At 42.9% G+C, this 16,129-nt stretch overlaps 1 protein-coding gene across 7 annotated transcripts in view; it reads right to left on the minus strand.

Annotated features, from left to right (window-relative positions):
- LOC132486667 (zinc finger protein 177-like) overlaps positions 1-6,862 on the minus strand; it is a 34,061-nt gene extending 27,199 nt beyond the window's left edge. For 5 of the 7 annotated variants that reach the window (XM_060094198.1, XM_060094196.1, XM_060094197.1 and 2 more), the window contains exon 1: positions 6,369-6,772. The gene's annotated coding sequence lies outside the window, so the exon portion shown is untranslated. The other 2 variants (XM_060094195.1, XM_060094193.1) reach the window with 2 other exon arrangements.
- Between the last annotated feature and the right edge of the window lie 9,267 nt (positions 6,863-16,129).

A 16,129-nucleotide genomic window follows, 5' to 3' on the forward strand; every position in this document is an offset into this window, starting at 1 on the left:
CACAGGCACCGAAAATATAAATCAAAATCACATGTCTTTACATATAACTAAGACTACAATACAAGGCCTTGCCAGGATGCTTATTCCCTTTGGAGTTATAGGCATTACTGCTAGTACCAAAGACATGCATTTCACTGCTTAGAATACACAATGTTGGGCTCTCAGAAAAGGTATTCATAGAACTTTCATGACCCCAATAACTGGTTTAACTGAGATGCTTAATAGTCTCCTGAACTATCCCTATTCATTAAATTCCAGTCCAACAAATAAACCTGAAAAGGTCTCCATTTTGCCCCAAACCTTAACCTATATTTATAATTTTTTTTTATCTTGCCCTATCCCATAAGGGCTGGAGGCCAGATTGAGGGGGTGTACTCCACTGGGATCTATTAACCATAGATTGTCCCAAAGACCAGGCAGCTGTTCTACTGATATGGGAGCCTAAACCTTGAGCCTAAACTTCATTCAAAAAATAAAAACCGGGCCTCCCAGGTGGCGCAGTGGTTGAGAGTCCGCCTGCCGATGCAGGGGATACGGGTTCGTGCCCCGATCCCGGAGGATCCCACATGCCGCGGAGCGGCTGGGCCCGCGAGCCATGGCCGCGGAGCCTGTGTGTCTGGAGCCTGTGCTCCGCAACGGGAGAGGCCACAGCAGTGAGAGGCCCGCGTACAGCAAAAAAAAAATAAAATAAAATAAAAAATAAAAACCCTGTCGAGTTTAGCTACACACCACAGTTTAGGTAACTGTGGACTTATTATTGGTCTGGGTGCTTTCATTGGTTTACAATCCAGAGGTCCAAACCCTCCAAATAAGACAGTGTTTCAACCAAACATGGCAAATGCTGAGATCCACATCAACTGGAGTAGGTACCCACTTGAAAAGGATACTCCAGTCTCACACTCAGCAACATCACCCTGGCCCAGGAGCTCACCACCAGAGATGACGTCACCCCAGGAGACATCACCCCAGTCTGAGATCTCGCCGTTGGAGATGACTTTGCCCCCTGGGCTAACTTGACCCTGACACTAAACCCCAGGGACTGTTTCTTCTAAGGCACAGACTGGACATAGGACACTTTGTGCTTTTCTTCCTTTGATATTAGGAATTCTATTATGATTCTGAGCTCCTTGTCTGCTTAGCCCACGATCCAGGTATACTTCTTGCTCTCTGCCAAAACATACACCCCTACACTCCATGCCTACAGGGAAATCTGGTAGAGGTTACTAGTATCGATATCAACCCAAAAATTAATGGACTGTGTGATTCCAACTATATGACATTTTAGAAAAGGCAAAAGTATGGAGTAGTAAGAAGACCAGAGGTTGCCAACGGTTGTGGGGGTCAGGGAGAATAGGCAGGACATAGGGTTTTTAGGACAGTGAAAATACTCTGTACAATACTGTAACGAGGGAAACATGTCATTACGTGTTTGTCCAAGGCCACAGAACCTACAACACCAAGAGTGAATTGTAATGTGATCTGCGGACTTCGGGTGATTATGAGGTGTCCATGTTGGTTCATCAACTGTAACAAATGTACCGCTCTGCTGGGGGATGCTGATAATGGGGGAGGCTGGGGGGAGAGCAGGGGACAGATGGGAACTCTCTGTACCTTCCCCTCCATTTTGCTGTGAACCTGAAACTGCTCTAAAAACAAAGTTTTAATTTTAAAAAGGAAAAGGAATTAGTAGAGATTACTGCTTTCCCCAGGAGGCACGTGCCTCATACTGGCCAACCCCTGGACCCTCTGGGAAAAGGGCCACCCACTCCCTGATGCTTTCTTCCACTAACCGCCTCCAACTTTCCACCAAGACCTTCTGCGTTGCAGCCACCAGCACTCCTTCCCCTTGGTTCCACACACCACCAACAACCTTTACATGTACTTGACTAACTTATCAGCTCATCCCCTCCAACAACACCACTGCCAGGTGTGTCACCCTGATATGAGAGTATTCCTAATCTACTCTACAACTCCACTAAGATATTGTTAGGGACTGCAAAAGACTTCAGATTTATTTTCTTGACTAATGCAGTATAAATGGGAAACTTAAATTATGGGCTGGCCTACAAGGACTCCTCGTACTTTACCTGTGTTTCTCCTTTCCATTATCACAGTAAAATGTTTTCTGTGTTGGTTAGGGGAACTTACGCCACACTGTCTAAAAGTCTCTACTATCATTGCCCCGGTTTCCTTACTCTCATCAAAACATGAGTACCGACTGTATTGGACACTCACGCGCGTGGGCACACACACACACACACACACACTTTTTCTGTATATTATATGACTTTTGACATCTGAAAAAATCCTTTCTGGCTGGGGAGAGACTGCTTCTTGGGACTAGCCAACCCTGAGAAATAACAAAGGACTCAACCCGGAGCATGACTTTGATACGCAAACTAACCAATCGAGAACCATACTTACCTCCAGCAGACCCATCCACTGTAGGAGGCAATATTTCTCTGCCTTAAACATCCCAGGGCCAGGTAGCAGGCAACTAGAGACCACTCGTATACCCAAAGCCTGCCAAAATTATTCAAAGCAGTCAATCCTGGCTGTTTCCTCTGCCCTGCCTTGCCTTTCCCATGGAACCCCAATAAAGGCAGTGTCCTAAACCTTCCCCTCTCTCCTGTGCCTTCTGCCTCTTGACCATCCTGGTGTTTTCCCACATCACCCTGCATGGTTACATCTTGCCTCGCCTCTAGGACCTAAGAGTATAATAAACTTTGTTTTTTCCCGGGCCTCCAGTCTCCCCTGTGGCAGCACTTCACTGACCATCTCATGAAAGAATATGTAACAGAGTTACGATTGCTTTATTATTCACTGAGAAACTTTGTTCTGTAAAATCAGAGACTATCAGAGATTCATTGTTTGAAATTATATCAGTAAGACTGAAACATCCCAACTTTGCCTGGAGGATATACATCATTATTTTGATATTTGACATCAAGAAGGAGCCTTAATTTAAAAACCTGGAACTGAGCTTCAAATAAAGGGTTTCTGGACACAATATTCCACATCTATCTTAATTTTATTGTTTCCAAGGAAACAAAAGCCTGGGTTGTTTGTAGTACAGACCTGATGTTAACCCCTTAACACAGTCCTGCTTTGCTTTGAGCCTATCAAATTACTGCTTCCTTTAAATTTCACCTAAATGTCACAATTCTCAGAATCCAGTAAATATACATTTTGCTTTGTTTGGTTGAGACATCCACAGTTCCTCTGCTATGCAGTCTCCCACACTGCAATGAGTCAAAAAATCTGTTTTTTTTTTTTTTGCACTACAGGTTTGCTCCTACTGTTATTAGGCTGCTTTGGTTAGGATAATTGGAAGCAACACAAATTCTATCCATAGGACACTAGTTGACTAAACTACCATACATGCACTAATAAAGGGCTCAGCACCCACAAAAAAGGATAAGGAAAATCACTATGAACTGATATAGATTGATTTCCAGTATTTAGTTTAATTGGGGAAAGAAGTACATTCATGTGAAGGTAAAAAGGAAGGAAGGAAGGAAGGAATATATATATATACATATATATACATATATATACGTATATATATATACATACATATGAATTTTGAGAAAGTTTACATCAGAAACTAATAAAATGGAAATGGTTAGCTACTGGTGGTAATGTGATGTGAGACTTCTGAATATACCTTTTTATACAGTTTTACCTTTGAACCATGAAAAAGTTTTATAAAGTAAAAAAATAAGTTAATTCAGAAAGGAAGCAAACCTTAAAACTAAATGTAAACAGAAATGTACATAATAGTGTATCAAACTGATAACAAAACCATGAGAGAAAAGACTTAGAGTTCATACAAATATTTGAGCACAGTATTATGAACTGCATATACTTAATATAAACCATTAAGGACAAAAAATGCAAAGAAACTTAATACTTTATTGAGCAAGTCTACCGTTGGTAGTAATATTGGTATTATAATTTTTGAAACTACTGTACCCATACTGTTGGATAAAACAATATATTAATGGTATTACAAACCAATGTTTTTAAAATAAGAGAAAAGAGATACAAGTATAAAATAAAGAAAAAAGCACATATTAAATTTTTACTAGGAATATGAACTTACAATGTAAGAAAATATATTTTTTAATTGGATTTTTGAAGAATAACAATATGAGAGTATGTTCATGATAATAATTTATATGAAAAGGAGGATATAAAATTATAAATACAATCTGATTTCAATTTTGTCTCAAAAAAAAAAAAAATATATATATATATATATTTTAGATAACCACTGAAAAGCCTAGACACAGTTATACCCCAGTAGCACTGAGCCCATCAGAGAGACGTTGGTGTCTATAAGGAAAGAGGCTTCTTGGAGAAATCATTGATTACAGGTCTGTAACTGGAAAGTACAAAGTGAACTGGGGATTTACACTCAAAGACTAATAGGTATGTGTTGAAGGGACACATGAATCAAATTAAAAGGACTCCTCCTGGCCAAGTTTGGGACAGCTTGAGCATCAAATGACAGCAACTGTTTATAATACGATGAATGAAAGAAAAATCCAGGGATATGTTGTGACACTCCGAAAGGGAAAAAAATATAGAGGGCAGGGGAAGTGGGGAGGGAAAGCTCTTGTTTATAGAAGACTGACAGCTAAAGAATGCAGAAGGAATGACAGAATTAGAAAAAAAAAAAAAAACCATTTCATAAGCCCCCAACGTAAAAACAGGTTGAAGCGAAGATCAACAAGTGATGTTAAAACCACCGATTGAAAGGGTTGGGGAAGAGATTATTCCCCCATTACCAAGTATCACCCACAGATTACCAAAAAGAAAAATGTGACTACACAAGAGAGAGATGGGTACCTTGACTAAATGCTTTGCATTCCTAATACACAGTGGGACAACTTGCATTTATGTGCCTCCTGATGGGATACAATATGAAGTACACAACATCACCTAGGAAATTTTCACGTCTCTAAACCTGCAGTCTAACTTAGTAGCCATTGGCTCGCTCTATGTGGCTACCGTGAACATGAAATGTTGCTAGTGTGACTGAGGAACTGAATTCTTAATTTTACTTACTTTTAATTAAGTTTAGAAATAAAATTGCTCAGTTACTAAAAAACTTTTCAGCATGTTTGGTGCAATCTGGGTTTCCAAATCTACTTTTTCAACAGTAAATTTTATGAAAGCTAAATACAGATCAAGAATTTCCAACAAAAATTTAGCATCCACACTGAGATGTGCTTAAGTGTAAAATACATACCAGATTCCAAGTTAGTACAAAAGAAATGTAAAATTTTTCATTTATAATTTTATATTAGCTACATTAGTCATTAATTTCACCAATAATTATATATTAATAACTGGATAAATTGGGTTAGATAAGATATATTATTAAAAATAACTTCATGTTTTCCTAACTTGGGTACTAAAATTTTTTAAATTAAATCTGTACTTCACATTATATTTGTATTAGACACTACTGCTCTAGACACAATGTCCACTGTATGAGACAGACAAGTTAATTAAATGAAATCATAGGAAAATATCATATCAGAATGCCAACATTTTACAATACAAAAATCCTGGAATAGCCAGGAACCAAAACTTCAGGCAAATGTTTTAGATAAAAGAAATCTAAAACCAAAATGCAACGTGCAAATCAAATTTGGATCCTAGCTCTCCAAAAAACCGGACAACCATAAAACATACTCTTGGAAAACTGGAAGAATTTTGATTTTCTTGGTGGACAATGCAGTTTTGTTCTTAGTAGGAGACTGTCCTCATTCTTAAGAGATGAACGCTGAAGATTAAAGGGGGAAGTGAATGTCTGCAATTTCCCATTAAATGGTTCATCATAATATATATAACGACAGACAAAATCTTAATTAGTGAATCTAGATGAAGGGTTCATGGATGTTCGTTTTACTGACGCCACAGATTTTCTTTAGATAAGAATTTCAAGATGAGGGACTTCCCTGGTGGTCTAGTGGTTAGGACTCCACGTTCTCACTGCAGGGGCCCGGGGTTCAATTCCTGGTTAGGGAACTAAGATCCCCTAAGCTGCGCAGCGCGGACAAATAATAGTAATAATAATAATTTCAAGATGAATACCTGGAAGAAAAATCCACCCGTCAAAACTCATCTTACTTACGGTAAATTCAATTCCAACTTCTGCTACTAACAGAAACCAGCCTACGTCGTCTTCCTTCCCAGAGACTCCTATATTTTTGAAGCTTTGGGGCTTTACAAGGCTCTGATGTGGTAAATTTAGTATTTATATGAATTCCTTCACTCCTGCATTTATTTAGATCACACACACGTGCTGCCTAATAACCTGCAAAGGTTTCTCTTTCCAACGGAATATAACTTACCAAACTTCAATAGCCGACACCCACGGCCGGAACAAAGCCACCGAGTACTCACCGGGACCCGGGGAGAGGGGGCCATTGGGGCCGGAGTCACCGTGACGAGAACGACGGAGATGCTATTCCTTTTCCTTGTGGAGAAAGGACCCAAAGATTGCTCTGGAGCCTTTTGAAATCGGGAGCATCGCGGATGGAGACAAGGCCTGGCCGACCCCCCAGAGCTGCCGCCCGGACCTCCGCTGGCCGAGCGGGCCCGCGCTCTCGCGGGAAGGGCCGCCGCCCGGGAGCGCCGGCCGGAGGCCGGGGCGGCCAGGCCAGCGCGCGAGGCCAGCGTCCTCTGACCTCAAGCCTCTTCTTTGGTGTCTTCCCCTCCTGCTTGACCGCACAGAGGCGGGACACACAGGCGAAAATCTTACCTCAGACCCGCGCCGGACCACGCAGCAAACACAGCCGCCGACTTGCGCACGCGCAGAGCCGCATGCGCACGCGCACTTCCAGGCTCCTCGCACAGCGTAAGGGACGGGTCCTCGGAGGTTGGGCAGACGCCGGAGGTTGCTTTTCTTTCATCTCGGAGCAGAGGAGAGATATCCTTTTCCTCCCGCGGATTGGTGCTGGGGTGCTGGGTCAGGCCCCCCGGAAGGCGGGGCTGTGGTCCAGGACCTGCGTAGTGGTTTGTTTTCCTCCATAGCCCATGCATCTTACATGTCTTACATAAATAACAATTGCTTTCAAATTTTGGTGCATAGTTGAATGCATCATACCTGTCATTGCACAACTCTTGCTGCACTTTCCCCACGGAGATATGTATACAGTTACCGCCTAGATGTACTTGACCTTTTCACATGGCAACATAAATTCACTGTGCACCATTCATTTTTTCATTATAGTTTAGCTTCCTCTCTGTGATTCCCCCTACCTGGGAAGGGAGCTGCAAACCGCAGTTAGGGAGAGAGGGAGCAAACCCTTCTGCATCTCAGTCTGGGGCCTCTGACACTGGAGGTGAAGAGGTGACCCTAAGTTTAAATCTAAGATGACTTCTGCTAACTATGTGGCTGAGGCTGCTGTCCTGAAGCAATGGGGAGATTCTTTAGCCACTGAGTGGCGAGAGTGACTGTGATACCCAGTTGGACTCTGGTTTCCATTATGTTTTTGAGCTTGACGATCCATTTTGGCTACCGACAGATAAAGAAAACAGCTTATTGTAATTTGGGAGACCAAGAAATGTGGAGTTCTCAGTATTAGCCTGGAGTCAGTCAAAGGCTAACGGTACAGTGACCTCCCACGGCAGAGATTCACGGGTGTTAATAATCATGTCATAGAAGGAGGCAAATAGTTAAGGTGGCAATGCACAGTCTACAATAAGTTTTAGGAATCTTATAAGTCGTCTTTCAGTAAAAGGAAAGGGAATTTTTAATGGATCTTATTCACTCTGGTGTGAGGGACTTGTTTCCCAGCGTTATGGTCATGAACTATATGATGAACCTACTAAATCTGATTGAATTGTAATTTATCCTCAGAAAGTTTACATCTTTATTATTTATTTATTTATTTTTGGCCGCTGCAGCTTGGGAATCTTAGTTCCCCCACCAGGGATAGAACCCTGGCCCTGGCAGTGAAAGCGTGGAACCCTAACCATTGGACCGCCAGGGAATTCCCAGAAACTTTATGGCTTTAGATAGCAACGCTTTCCAGAGATGAAGAGATTCCTCTTGAAAGGAGGTTAGATCAGGTGAGTACACCTAGAATCAAAGTAGAAGGATAGGGAGGTCGAAAGTCTTGGAGATTATGGCTGAGAAACTGGAAGAAGTATTAGGGGCTTTTAGTGAAGACTTGTGGCATCACAGTCTAGTTGTATTGTATTGTCTCATGAAACTGAAACCATATTAGGAGTCAGGATGTAAAGGAATACTGGAGAAAGCTGAAGAGAGACCTGCTACTGTGAAGTATGTTGATTTCAGAGGTAAAGAAGCCAGAATGGCATTTGGTTTGGGGGCCACAGGAAATGTGGGCACACAATAAAATTTATAGCCCTTAAGATTTTTACAAAACAATGTCAACTCTCATTATTAATTTTTTTATGGGGATAGGATATTATTATTATTATACTAGTATGAGGAATGAGTAAGCTCTTGACTATGAAATCTGCAACAATAGGTCATACTGCCTCTAGTGCTTTGAGATTTGAGACTGGCACAATTTGCAGAGGCATTGTTATATTGATTCATAAGGGTTCTATAATGTTTCTTTTTCCCACATCTGTAGATGAGGTTGCCTCTGTAGATGAGACATCAGGTACTGAGGAAAGTAAATCAGAAAACTGAAGTAATTATAAGGGGGAAGTGAGTTGGAGACACAAGAGTGGAAAGGCCTCAAGGAAAGCCACCATAACTTAGTATATTAGGACATCAGAGCCTGAGATAATAAACAACAACAAAAACAACAACAACATCTTTCAGGTGTGCACCTAATATTGGCTCTTCACTGAGCCAAAAGTTCCCATCGAAAGGTTAGTGGGGGGTGAAGAACTGAGAAAGACATGTTGAGAATTAAGGGTTCCAAAGAGACAGGCAAGGTTGGGAGAAAGAGAGGGAGAAGGAGAGAATGTGAATATGTTTGGTTAGTAAGTCCCACCATCGAGACCTTTTTATTGCTCCAAGGAAGGTTCATGGAAGACTGAGAGAAATTAATGGAGAGTATGTCTCCAGTGTCTTAAAAAACTGACATTTGATGGCCATTATTTACAAACAGAGTTATTTCACCTTGCTGACCCAAGGGTCATTTTAAAAAAATTTTATTGGAGTCTAGTTGATTTACAGTGTTGTGTTATTTTCAGGTGTACAGCAAAGTGAATCATTTACATATGCATATATCAACGCTTTTTTAGATTCTTTCCCATATCGGTCGTTACAGCGTATTGAGTAGAGTTCCCTGTGCTATAAGTAGGTCCTTAATTGTTATCTATTTTATATATTAAGGGTCATTTGTAATGTAAGTTCTGAACATTTTCATACCCTCTTGGTGTGTGTGTGTGTGTGTGTGTGTGTGTGGCATAATCAGTCTTGATATCCAAACAAAATTTGGGGTGGGGGATCTGTTCCGTATCGGCAGAGTGACCATGACACGAGGACAATTGGTTCTGTGGCTATGAGCCTCCTTCTCCAGCTGTTCTTTCTCCTCAGTGGGCTCCTGAACAAAGTAGCCATGATGGCAGGGATGGAAGTTATGCGTGGGCTTAGCAATATGGACTACCGTAAGTGATCAGGACCCTATGGGACCTTCCCAGAATAGGAACTGCTCCCCACAATGTCCTCTGCCTGCCTTTTGTCTGTAGAAAACCTTTAGTCAATAAATTTAATGAGAGGGCCTCCCTGGTGGCGCAAGTGGTTGAGAGTCCGCCTGCCGATGCAGGGGATACGGGTTCGTGCCCCGGTCTGGGAGGATCCCATATGCCGCGGAGCGGCTGGGCCCGTGAGCCATGGCCGCTGAGCCTGCGCGTCCGGAGCCTGCGCGTCCGGAGCCTGTGCTCTGCAACGGGGGAGGCCACAGCAGTGAGAGGCCCGCATACCGCAAAAAAATAAATAAATAAATAAATAAATTTAATGAGAGAAGTGAGAAAATGCAGAAAGAAAGGAAAACAGTCAAGCAAGACCAAATAATAATAGTTCAGCCATTAAACAGATTCAAGGACATTTAGTTCCTCCTCAAGGGCTCTAGATAATATTCTGAGCCACGTCCTTTGAGCTGTTTTGCAGATACTGAAGCTCCCACCAAGTGGAAGGAGTTAACTGTATGCTGCCCACAAGCACGTAGACCCCAGACTGGTTGGAACCAGAAGGTTGTTGATGTTGACTCCCGATTACCTCACCACCAGCCAATCAGAAGAATGTACACCAGCTGATCACTCACCCAACAATCCCCCCTCCCTAACCCTGTCTTTAAAATCCTTTCCTTGAAAGCCTTCAGGAGTTTAGGTCTTTTAAGCACTAGCTGCCCTGGACTCCTTGCTTTGCACGCTGCAATAAATGCTGCACTTTCCTTCACCATAATCCGGTGTCAGTAGATTGGTTTTACTACACAAGGGCAAGTGGACCCAAGTTTGGTTCACTAACACTACTACTCACCAAGGCTGATCTGCTAAAGCCCAGGCTGGGTGCCCAGTATGCCAACAGCAAGACCAATACTGAGCCACTGATATGGCACCATTCCTTGGAAGAATCAGCCATTTACCAGGTGGCAGGTTGATTGGACCACATCTGTAATGTAAAGGGAAGTGATTGTTTCTTAGTGGAGTTAGACACTTAACTCTGCATATGAATTTGCCTTCCGTGTCTTCAGTGTTTCTGCCAAAACCCACCAACTGAGGAATACCTATGCACCCTCATGTTACTCCACATAGTGTCACTTCTAACCAAGAAACTTATTTCATAGCATGCTCATGCTCAAATTTTAACACATTTAGAGAATCATTTTACTGTTCTAGAATGGCCTTTTGAAGATTCACTTGTGGCAGCTAGACAGCAAAGGCTTGCAGGGCTGGGGCAATGACCTGCAGGATGTGGTGTATAATTTAAATCAGCTTCCAATATATGGTGCTGTGTTTCCCATAGCCAGGATTCATGGGTCTAGGAATCAAGGGCTGGAAATGGGAATGGTTTCACTTACTATTACCCCTAATGATCCACTAGCAAAATTTTGCTTCCATCCCCATGATAGGTTGTGCTGATCTAGAGGTCTTGGCTCCAAAGGGAAGAATTCTTCCACCAGGAGGCATAACAATAATTCTATTGAACTGGAAGTTAAGACTGCTACCTGGCAACTTTGGGATCGTCAAAGAATCAACAAAGATGGGAGGGGTGGTTACTGCACCAGTTGAGGTGTCTGATCCTGATTACCAAGGGGAAGTTGGGTAGCTACTACACAGTGGGAATAGGAGGGGATATGTCTGGGATGTAGGAGGTCTCCAAGGGCATCTCTTAGCATTCCCTTGTCTTATGAATAAAGTCAATGGAAATCTCCACAATCCAATGCAGGTGGGACTACTAATGGCTCAGACCCTTGAGGAATGAAGGTTTCAGTCACCTTCTTAAGCAAAGAACATGATCAACTGAGGTCAAAGGAAATATGGAATTGGTAGTGGAAGAAGGTAGAAGGCAGTGAGGACTACAGAACCCTTGGCACATAACAATTCCACGCAAACTCCTGCAATAAGCAACTTGACCAAGGTCTAGCATGGCTTCTAGCGGCATAAGTTTGTGTCTCTAGAATGGCCCCAGCACTCTCCACCCCTATTAAAATGCCTGCCTGAAAAAGGTCAACACTGCCAGGAAAAGTTACTGTTTTAGCCAATACCTGATGATAGGCCGCTGACCTCTTGTTCCTAGAGCATTTCCTGAAGACGTTTACCATTGTGAATACGTATCTCTTATAACTCTGAAGTGTTTCTAAGGATTTGAGAGCCTTTCCTTTGAAATGTAATCATCAGGAAGGATAGGGCCTCTGTTTCCCAATATCTGGGGCTTCCCTGCAGAGTGGCCCAGGGTAAGTCCTTTGTCCACTTTCTCCAGCTTCTTCCCTTGCTCCTCCTGGGAGATCAGAAAGAGTTTGTATAGCTGACATGCTGCTCAGGGACAAAAGCAAACAATGAGGTAGGACAGCAAAGGACAACAAACATTTTAAAAAATTGCGGTAAAATATATATAACATAAAAGTTAATCATTTTAACAATTTTTAAGTGTATGACTCAGTGGCATTAAGTACATTTGCAATATTGTGCAGCTGCCCCCACTATCCATCTCCAAAACTTTTCCATCATCCCAAACAGAAGCTCTGTAGGGCAACAAACACTTTTATGAGATTGGTTCAATATTTTGGTCTCCAGGGTCTCTGGAGATGAGAAAGTATCAGTTTAATTGCAGTAAAATGAGGATTTTGAATTTGTAATCAACACAGTAAAACTCTAACAAGGTCTCAGGCCACAAACTTTCTCTCTACGCCCCACAGTGACCTATGAAGTGGATGCCCACATGTAGACACTTCAAAGAGCCTCCCGGAGGGAGCAGCCTCCCTTGAGATTGAACTTGAAATGACAGGACAAAATTCACTTTCTGGACACTATTATTCCCTTTAGCCTTATCCTATTATTTTTGGTGCCTATTTTGTATATTTTCCACAGATGATGACATTGTTCTAAACACTCTGGTATATGGGACTTTCCTGGTGGTCCAGTGGTTAAGACTCTGAGCTTCCACTGCAGGGGGTGTGGGTTGGATCCCTGGTCAGGGAACTAGGATCCCGCATGCCCTGTGGGTGGTAATGAACAATCATATTACCCTGGACTTCTTGCTGGCCAGTCAAAGCAGGGTGTGTTTGGCTGCCAGCATCTCTTGCTGTACCTGGCTTAATATTTAACTGGCTTGGCTCTGGATGGGGAGGCTGGCTGTGGTATATCCTCCATTTACCTCAAATCACCCTACTGGGAGTCATGGTCCCAGTCACTCTTGTCAGATGTTCCCTAAAAGGAACAGAACCATTTTGGTCCAAGCTCTATCAGTACAGTTTGTTAGGGTATCTGTGTTAGTCCCCTATTGCTGCTATGATAGGTGTCGACAAAAGTAATCAATAAGCAATCTACAATAGGAAGAGAAAAGAGTTATTTGAGCCAAACTGAGGACTATAGCTTGGAAGCCAGCTTCCCAGATTACTTTGAGAAACTGCTCTAGAGAAGCCTGGGTTTTCAGTACAGCTTTATGTCTTGTGAGAACAAAGAACATCAAGAAAGTCAGGGATACATTCCTTAAGGTTTAAAAAAAACAGATCAGCACGTGCACAGCTAGTCAGTGTGGCCTTGGCACCTGGAAAGGGAGTCTTAGTATGGAAGGAGTACCAGCATTGGCGTCCCAGGAAGGGAGGCATTTAATCTTTATTTTTAGCATGGACATTCTTTACTTCTGGTTAATGCACACTTTTCTTTAATAATTAAAGCAGATGTACAATGTATGTTTGATAGGCCACAAACAAGCTATTTTAGTTAGCATAAAATGCAAGTTAACTCATGTATAGGCCAGAATGACTTCCCCATACCTCAATATGTGAACATTTCTTTTTATCACAGGTTATCAGAAACTTAGTATCTTAAAACAACACAAGTATTTTATCTTACAGCTGTAGAGGTCAGGTATCTGAATTGGGTCTCACTGGGCTAAAATCAGTCCACAGGGCTGTATTTCTTCCAGAGGCTGGAGGGAAGAATTCATTTCCTTGTCTTTCCAGCTTCTAGAGATTGCCTCCATTCCTTGGGTCATGGCTCCACATCACTCTGACCTCTGCTTCCATCCTCACATCTCCTTCTCTGACTCCTGCCTCCCTCTTTCACTTACAAGGATCCCTGTGGCTACATTGGGTCCACCTGGGTAACCCATGGTAATCTCCCCATCTCAAAAGCCTTAATTTAGTCATAGCTGCAAAGTCCCTTTTGCCATATAAAGTAACATTCATAGGTTCTGCGGATTAAGACATGGGTAATTTTGGCAAGGGGCACTATTCTGCCTACCACAAAAAGTACCTAAAAAGAATTCTTAGCTAGATACATGAAAGATTGGGGGCTAGAGGTGTGGAGAAATGGTGTCCTTGAGACTTTGCCTCTATCCACATAGACTATGCAGGCAAAGACTTGACCTGTGGTGAATCTGGGAGTTGGCCCTGTGATCCTCCCAGAACATGAGAGGATGGGAGGCCTGTCATGAGAGTTTCTCATTGCCTCCTGGGTTCTGATGCTGTAAGAGGCTTTCTGCTGTGCCACCTTCAGAATATAAAACTGCTTAGCTGTGTCTAGGTTTGGCTACTCGACTACAGGGAAGAGGCCCAGTCACAGATTAGGGGTTAAAGTTGGTGGTCATTTGGAGCCAGCAGTAGAGGATCTGATTGTCCCCAGAGTATCGCTCAAATGGTGTGGTCTAATACAAGGTTTTTTCGGGGGGGAAGGGTGGAGGGAAGGGATAATTAGGGAGTTTGGGATTGACATGTACACATTGCTATTTAAAAAGGATAACCAACAAGGCCCAACTGTACAGCACAGGGAACTCTGTTCAATGTTATGTGGCAGCCTGGATGGGAGGGGAGTCTGGGGGATAATGGATACATGTATATGTATGGTTCAGTCGCTTTGCTGTGGACCTGAAACTACCACAATATTGTTATCGGCTATACTCCAATATAAAATAAAAATTTAAAAAAGATCAGTTTATATAAAAAGTAAATAAATAAATACAGATATTGAACAGCAACAAAATACAAGGTTTTGGTTTTTTTATTTGTTTGTTTGTTTGTTTTGGTTGTGCCACACGGCCTGTGAGATTTTAGTTCCCGGACCAGGGATTGAATCCTGGCCCTCAGCAGTGAGAGCATGGAGTCCTAACCACTGGACTGCCAGGAAATTCCCAAGTCCAAGGTTCTTAGTTCCACTCCCTGGGTCTCCAGAGCAGGTTCGAGTTTGTTCCACTTTGCCTTTAGTGGAGCAAAGGATAAAGTACATGGGCAGTAGGTGAGGCTGTCTCTCTCTCCTGTGAAACTTTTACTGAATAGAATGCATTTAGCTAAATCTGTAACTTCAAACCATTTACCCATGTTATTTTGAATGTCATCCATTAAGGCGATGACATTTGTTAGGGATGTTATAATGAAGGGAGTAGTCTTGTTTAACCCTCTATAGCCTGTAGGCAGCCTCCATGTATTCATACTGGCTCAGGCCACACCAGGGGACTGAAAGGTGACATGGTAGGAATCAGTACCCCTTCTTTCAGTAAGTCAGCTATGACAGGCCGTAATCCTTCAGCGCCTGTCCTTAGCCAGTACTGTGGCATATTGGTCACCCACATGGGTAGGATAAAGTTAACTGGTTCCCACCAGGTGACACCCACCATAGCAAAAGCTTTAGGCTTGTTTCATGAGGCTGACCGAGGAGGTCCACTCCAACAATGGGAAAAGGGAGAGTCTGGGAGGAACAACCAGGACAGAAGCATCTCTTAGCAAAAGTGGGCCAATTTTAATAGTTAAGCAGGTAATTGCCCTTTTAACTCATCCTCCTCCCAATTCATTCACTTCCTGGGGTGAAGGGGGAGTGCTTCTTGGGGGGAGGTCCTTAAGGAGAGAGATGATGTGTATCATCTCAAGAGAGAGAGAATCAGCCCCTCTTTTTTTGGCCTTCTCCTTTTGCCCTTTTTGTCTTTTGTTACTTTTTGGATGGTCACTGGCAAAGCAGAGGATAAAGTATCTCAGTTTCTACACAGTATTCCTATTGTGGGACACCGTGCTGCATTTTTTTTCTCCAGTAAAGGGCACCAGACCTTTTTTCCAGGATCCTCCACTCCATCACTTCGCATCTCCCCAAGAGTTTGGGCTCCTACCTCCTCTCTAGGTGTCCTCCTGGTGAGAAGCTCCCTTAAGCAGGGCCCAACGCCCATCTCGTGGTTTGGAGCATTCTTTTAGTAGGGTAAGCCACCTCCTTTGGGCTCCTAGGGAGGCAGGGATATAAACTTCCTTGACTTTAGTTACTTTAAGCAGTGTTTCAGTTGGGCCAGCCCAAGGGTTGGGGGGGGGGGGTCTCAATATCCCTCTGGGGAGCAGCGAGAATGATGCTGTCCTTCACAGCAGATCTGACTGGGTCACAGCAGAGGCGTGCTGGCTGTGGACAAAGATGCCTCCCCTAACTGTGCTTCGGAGACCGGCCTTGGCTTGCCATTTCTGCCTTATTGGCTAGTTAACCTGCTACA

This window comes from Mesoplodon densirostris, chromosome 3 (genome assembly GCF_025265405.1).
Source record: "Mesoplodon densirostris isolate mMesDen1 chromosome 3, mMesDen1 primary haplotype, whole genome shotgun sequence".
Taxonomy (NCBI): domain Eukaryota; kingdom Metazoa; phylum Chordata; class Mammalia; order Artiodactyla; family Ziphiidae; genus Mesoplodon; species Mesoplodon densirostris.